Source organism: Pinus tabuliformis, chromosome 5_2 (assembly GCF_031772625.1).
Source record: "Pinus tabuliformis cultivar Carrire ecotype Pingquan chromosome 5_2, CPIR1, whole genome shotgun sequence".
Lineage (NCBI taxonomy): Eukaryota > Viridiplantae > Streptophyta > Pinopsida > Pinales > Pinaceae > Pinus > Pinus tabuliformis.
In genome coordinates this window covers 745,789,678-745,796,837 of record NC_142306.1, presented here as the reverse complement: position 1 = coordinate 745,796,837, position 7,160 = coordinate 745,789,678, and the positions used below count along the sequence as shown (strand labels likewise).

Here is a 7,160-nt window from a genome sequence, read left to right as displayed (position 1 = left end):
GGAACAAGCCTCAAAGCAAACGTTACATAACCTTCAACACATTTTTAACAGTTTCTCAAATGATTTAGGATCAACGGAAGTTCAACGCTTCATTCCAATAATTAATCAATACATGGAGACCTTTTATATCAACCCACAAACATGGACTTCAACACACAGTGAATCACATACTATGAATCGAACATTTACACTATGAACTGAATCGCACCATTCATATACACCATAAATCGAATAGCATACTATGAATCGAATCACGCCTTTCTACTGCCTGTCATTCATTCCATTCTATTCCAGAATGTACCAATGCGCGGATGATAACATCAAGTTACATATTTCACGCACCAAATTAGATGTTGATTGTTCGAAACGTCATACAAGTGAATACCCTGCTCTTTAACTTCCCTTACGAGCACCTCTGCCCAGAGCAATACCAGTATATGATGGAGTTGAAGCGTGCCCAGGACGCCAAGGGCCATTGCTTGCTTGAAATGCCCACCGGAACAGGCAAAACAATAACCCTTCTCTCCCTCATTACCAGCTACCAGTTCTCAGATCCCAGCGTGGGGAAACTCATCTACTGCACTCGCACGGTCCACGAAATGGAGAAAGTCTTAGCCGAACTTCGCCTTCTGAACGATTACCAGCAAAAAGAACTCGGAAGCATAGCTAAAATCCTAGCATTAGGGCTTAGTTCGAGGAAAAACCTCTGCATCAATGAAAAAGTCCGTAGTGCCAATTCCAGGGAGAGCGTCGACGCGGGTTGTAGGAAACTAACGGCGTCCTGGGTCAGGGCGCTGGCTATGAAACAGCGTTGTCAGTCAGAGATAGCGTATACAGTGCCAGAGGTCAGGTAACGCAGAAGAGAGTCTTAAAATAGCCAGAGTCAGGTGCAGCGTATACAGTGCCAGAGGTCAGGTAGGAGAGGCAGCGGATTTCTAGCAGACAATGAATTAATGGAGCGTTACAGGTAATGGGCAGAAATGGCAGGTCTGAGCAAGGAGCGTTTTTAATGCACACAGTAAAACGCTTTATAAGGTGGCAATTCTGATCAACTCTGATTAGGAGAAAGGTAGAACTGACATATATATAGAGACCACAAAACAAGTGGCTCACATTGGAGCAGGACCAGTAATCGCCCGCTCTAATACCATGTTAAACACACATAGGCAGCAAGAGAAATATGAAAGATAAAACATGAGAGTACAATTTTTATTAACAAGAGATATACATTTATAGTGCATTATGTGACCATTGGGTTCCACATCCCAAGGTCTCTTAAACTCCTTTTGTCTATTCGGCTTCCACACTAACCCATAGAGGATTAGGTGTCCAACAAAGCATTGTCCTATTTATCACTTTGTGAGGTAATTTGTGCTTATTTTAAGAGACTATTAGTTCACATAGCAATTGTGGGACATTATTGCAGCTTTGTTGACTTGGAAGGGCTATTTGGATGGCATGTCACTCTCTCAATGTGCTTGGGATGATGTGGATGTTGCTGGAGAAAGATATCTTGAAGAATAGAGATGTGGAAAGAAGATTAATCTCTTTTTAATTTTCCACCAATTTATTTATGTGGGATTTTATGATAGAAATTTTGACTTAAAATCTCATTTGCATGCATCCTGGAGCTACCTTAACCAAAGGTATGACCTTAGGCCCTCATTTGGAACATTCATTGGAGGTGTTTGGCCATTATTTCACTTAATTTTTAGAATTGTCAACATGTTGCCACGTTGCCACCCCCTTGATAGAATATTGCCACAATTTCATGAGGTCATTAAAAGGGGGAGGTTGTTGGAATCTTTTCACTTGGAAGTGACTTCACCATGCTTTGAACATTGATTGTGGACCATCTACATCAACTTTGGACCATTCTTGAGGCACCTTCAAGCAAACATTGACCACTTGCAATAGTGAAGGAGCCTTTGGAGGCTATGTGTTGGCATCTTGGCCCATTTCTTCACTTCTTGGGTGGATTGAGCCCTCTTTTTAGGGTTTTACTCATCAAATCACTGTACATGTGGCTTGACCACTTTATTTTTTTTTGTTGTGTTAGTTAACTTAATTTTTGGAGTGAGTTAGATTTAGTTTTTCTCCACTAGATCTTAAGGAATTAAACCAAATAATGATATTTTATTGTAGTGGAAGTAGATATCACTATATAAATAGAGAGCCTTCTCATTTGTACCCATGGTTGGATTGTGAGAGCACTCCTTGTTGAAAATGACAGTAAGAAATTGATTCCTTGATTTGTGCCTTAATTAAAGGAGTCAAACTCGAGTTCCTTCTTGTGCATGCTCGAGTTCCTAAAATTTAGGAGTTTCTTTAAAAATTAAGAGTGTATGAGCCAGTTAATTGATGTGTTGAAGTTGAAGGCCGAGTTTTGGTCTTCTAGTGTGAGTTAAATTGGGAACTAAATGCTTAACTAGAATTAGCCTCCTAAATTTTAGGAGGATCTAGTTAACTAGTTCTACTGACTTTTGTTAACCAGAAAAGCTACAGTTCAAATCCTTAATTAGAAAACTCACTAATTTTAACCATTCAAATTTCCTTTAAAAAGAAGAAAAAAACACAAGTTCTTTTGGTGAGCACAAGTTGGTGAGACCAAGCAATAGGAAGCACAAGTTTGTGCATGGATATTGTGAGCGAAAGAGTGTGCAAGAGAAGCTTGTGCACAAGTTGGTAGAGCGTAGCAGAGATCAACAATCTTGCAAGGGTTTCAACCTTAGAACAAGTAGGAAAGACAAGTGTGTCTTTCAGATTGAAATGGTTGGATTTTGTAAGAGATCAATTTCTCAGTTTTTGCTATCAACAAAGTTCTCATCAAGTAGAGGGCTTTCCTAGTTGGGTTCCCTAGTAAAAAAAGGTGTCTTGAATTATGTTACCGTGTTTTATTTCTGTTTCTAATTCCGCCGCAAATTATGTAGAGAAATTATGTGTTTGTAAGAAAATAAAGTGTTTTTCATATTGTTCTTATCAACATATTAGAATTTCATGGAAATTCTACATGGTATCGGAGCGTGGATCAAAATAAATATAGCACATTTGTGTGCAACAATTTATAAGGAAAGCATCTGAAGTAGGCCACAAATCAAGCGCAGCGCAAGTGAAGGGAAGGAGGACTTTTCTTAGTGCTTCTTTTGAGTTTCTTGAGGGTTGAATAGATAAACAGCAAGGCCGAGTTGAAAAGGATTATTTCTGGGTTGATTTTTGTGTTGAACAAGTGTGGTATTGACCTTAGATTTAGACTACATTATCTATGATTGTTTTGGAGAGGGTCAAGCCTTGTACCTCAGGATTATAGGGGGTTGTAAGCCCTAAAACAATGTTGGAAGGAACCCAGTAACCAGCAAAGGCAGGGAGCATGGAGAGGAAAGAAGGTCTCAACTTTAGAAGGGAATTTTGGAGCAGTTTGATAGGGATGAGGACTAATAAGCAGTGTTGTGAAAACCGCGATATAATCGCGATAACATCAAAAAATCAGAAGTTTTCCATTTCCCCAATAAAATCACGATTTTTTCCAAAAAAATCTAGAGTTTTTCCAAAAAATCGCTGAAAAAATATCAATTTTTTCAAAATAATCGCAATTCGAAGGGTAAAAATCGTCAGGCTCCCGGACAGCGCATTTTATAACGGAAAAAATGATTTTTTTTGTCATTTTGAACAAATAGCAGCGTGGTTTGAGGGTTGAGGAGGAGAGGAATCCTGGAAGGTGTCTACTAGGGTAGAGGAAGAGGAAGCCTGGAGATTTTAGCATCCCAAGCAAGAGAACTTCATCTTTTGATCAAATTTCTTCGACAAAGTGCAGTTTCCAGAGATGGGCACCAAATTTGGCCATTTTGTTTTGGTTTTTTTCTTGTTTTTTCTTGGGTTTCTATAACCCATTGATTATCAATGATTTTTGAGTGGATTTGATGGTTTTTTTTTCATTTTTGTTGCATAGAGTGAAGAGAATTCATTTTGGATTGAGTTGAGGTTTTTTTATTTGTTTGTCAAAAATTCATTGTGTTATGTCATGTATGTAATTTTTTTTTTAATTTTTGTAACTTGCAATTCTTATTGTGCCATAGGTTCAACTTCAAACTTCATCTTACATTAAAACTCAAGAGTTCAACCAAGTTACAAACATGCCAAGGAAATTGGACCCTCTGTGGGAATTTGGTGAACCTGATGGAGAGTTTGATAGATTGAACTTGTCTTGCAAGTTGTGTAGGCAGCATATGTCAGGGGGGGTTTATAGATTGAAGTATCACCTTGTACAAATCCCTGGACATGATGTAGGGCCTTGCAAAAATACAAATGCGGAAATCATCCGAAGAGCCATGAGATCATTGGAAGAATTAGAGCAAGAGAAAGTGACCAAAGCAGATCTAAGAAACAACTAGCAGGGAAAGTGTTAGGAGGTGAATAAGGAAGTGGCACTGGTTCTACTTCAGCATCAATGTCTACAACCAACCTTGTAGCTTCCTCATCGTTTTTTGTTCCTAGAACCATGCCTAGTTTACAACCATCTATCACTTCAATGCTTAAAAAAAATGAAAAAGAACAAGTTGACAAGTTGTTGGGCAAGTTTCTCCTTTGGAGTGATATTCCTTTCAGTATTGCAAGGAATAATCCATTTTTCCAGCCTGTTTTTGATGCTATTGTAGTTGTTGGCCCAAGGCACAAAATCCCTTATTATGATGACTCTAGAGGTCGCATTCTTCAAGATGAAAAGGTTGACTGCACCAAAAGATTGAAGGATTTTAGGGAATCATGGGCACGAACAGGATGCACTGTGATGTCAGATGGTTGGACCGACCAAAAGGGGAGAACCCTTATAAACTTCTTGGTTAGTTGTCCCAAGGGGACAATGTTTATGAAATCTGTTGATGCATCTTCACATATCAAAGATGCAAAATTTTATGTGATTTGTTGGATGTGTTTATTTTGGAGGTGGGTGCAGAACATGTTGTCCAAGTCATAACGGACAATGCTACAAATTATGTTGTTGTTGGCAAGATGCTTATGGAGAGGCATCCTACTTTATTTTGGACACTTTATGCTGCACATTGTATTGATTTGATGTTAAAGGACATAGGAAAAATTTCCTTTGTCAAAGATATTGTTGACTCATCAAAAAACATTACAAAATTTATATATAATCATACATCTGTGCTTTAGCTTGATAAGAAAATTCACCAACAACAAGGAGTTGGTGCACCCTGCCATTACACGGTTTTCCACCAGTTTCATATCTCTTCAATCCCTCTTGAATTCTATGTGGGATGTGAAAAGAATGTTTATTTTAGAGAAGCAACGTGCTTTAACATTTAGCCGCAAACCAGAAGGAGAGGCCATATGCAGATTAGTTTAATACCATGAAAACTTTTGGGCGAGAGTGCAGGAGGTGTGCACAGTTACTGAACCTTTGGTAAAGGTTCTTCGATTAGTTGATGGTGAGAAGCCCGCAATGGGCTATTTGTATGAGGTCATGGACAAGGCCAAAGAATCCATTCGGGCCTACTATGATGATAAGGGAGATGAGGGGTTTCAGAAACAACTCCTCCTATGGGAAGTGATTGATGAACGATGGAACAACACACTCCATCGTCTCATTCATGCTACAAGGATTTACCTGAACCCCACATTTTCTTACCCATGTGGGTTCTTATTTGATGCTAAGATCATGGATGGATTCTTAACCTGTGTTCAGAGGATGGTGCGATCTCCAGTAGAACGTGTAGAAATCTCCAAAGAAATGGAGATATACAGGATGGCAGGTGGCACATTTGGCTTTGAGATGGTTGTGGTTGATAGGAAGACTCAAATGCCAGGTATTTTTTAGTTTGTTTCAAATTTCATTGTCTCTTCAAGTTCATAACTTCATACTTTGCTTCAACTTTCAAATTTCATTTTTTTTCTTATGTTTATCTTATTTGTAATTTTGTTGTAGATGCATGGTGGACTCGCTATGGTGCCATAGTACCCTATCTGCAAAAACTTGCCATTCGAATCCTCATCCAAACATGCAGCTCCTCAGGATGCGAGCACAAATGGAGTGTATTTGAAAAAATACACAACAAGAAGCGCAACAGGTTAAACTTAAAACATAAAATATTCCAAATTTCCAATTAATTTTTTGAATTCATTAAATAATATTTTTTTTTATAATTATTATTTTATGATCTTTGTATAGGTTGGAGTCCCAACAACTTAATGACATGGTCTACGTCTACTACAATCTTCGATTGTGGGTGAGGCAACTTGAGAAGATACCAAATATGGATGCCATCTCATTAGATGGGATTGACACCACTGTTGCATGGAGGGTTGAGACCAAGAGGCCTCTTATGGAGTCTACTAATGATTGGTTAGAGCAACAGGTAGTGGAAGGCGTAGAGGAGGAGGAGGAGGAGGAGGATCAACCGGAGGGGGGGGGGGGGGAGGTGACACCACCTACCCAGGCTACCCCTGCCACTAGTAGAGGACATGGTCTACCTCCTCTAGCTCCTACTTCTTCAGTTTCTAGAGCAAAGCAGAGTCCACTACCAACTCCATCGGCATATACATCTAGAGGGAAAGGGAAAGTTATTGCATTTTCTCGCAAGAGGGACAGAGGAAATCAATAACATTAGTTATTTGGTTCATTTCATTGTATATGAAATTATGACTCATGATATGGGATACATTATTATATTTTTTGTTGATATTTTGACGCTGAGTTGGGACGCAGGAGTCAGGACTTACTATTCAGGACAGAATTCACTATTATAACTTATGTGTGATGTAGCACTAGAAATGATATTACACATCTTATATATTAGTTCTTTTATCATATTTATGTGTCAATGTATTTATTTTATGTTGTAGATACTTTAGATATTAAAAATTTTGAAAAAAAATGAATATTTTTGTATTGTATGATTTTTTTTCCCGATTATTTCCTGATTTTTCTGATTTTTTCCTTTCGCCAATTTAATTCCGATAACAATTTTCGCAACATTGCTAATAATCAACCCTAACCAGACTACAAACCCTACATCTAGGAGTGAGAAAAGGTATGATGTTGATGTTTTTATGATGATTTATTGCTAGAGGATAGAGTCCATGTTGGACAAAGATTTTTTTGGCATCTTAAGAGCAGTGAGGAGGGCTGATAGTAGGTGTCAAAAGGA

General features: G+C 38.4%; 1 pseudogene; it reads left to right on the top strand.

Annotated features, from left to right (window-relative positions):
• The first annotated feature begins 440 nt into the window (after positions 1-440).
• Positions 441-854, top strand: LOC149161389 (general transcription and DNA repair factor IIH helicase subunit XPD pseudogene; annotated as a pseudogene).
• Positions 855-7,160: the final 6,306 nt, after the last annotated feature.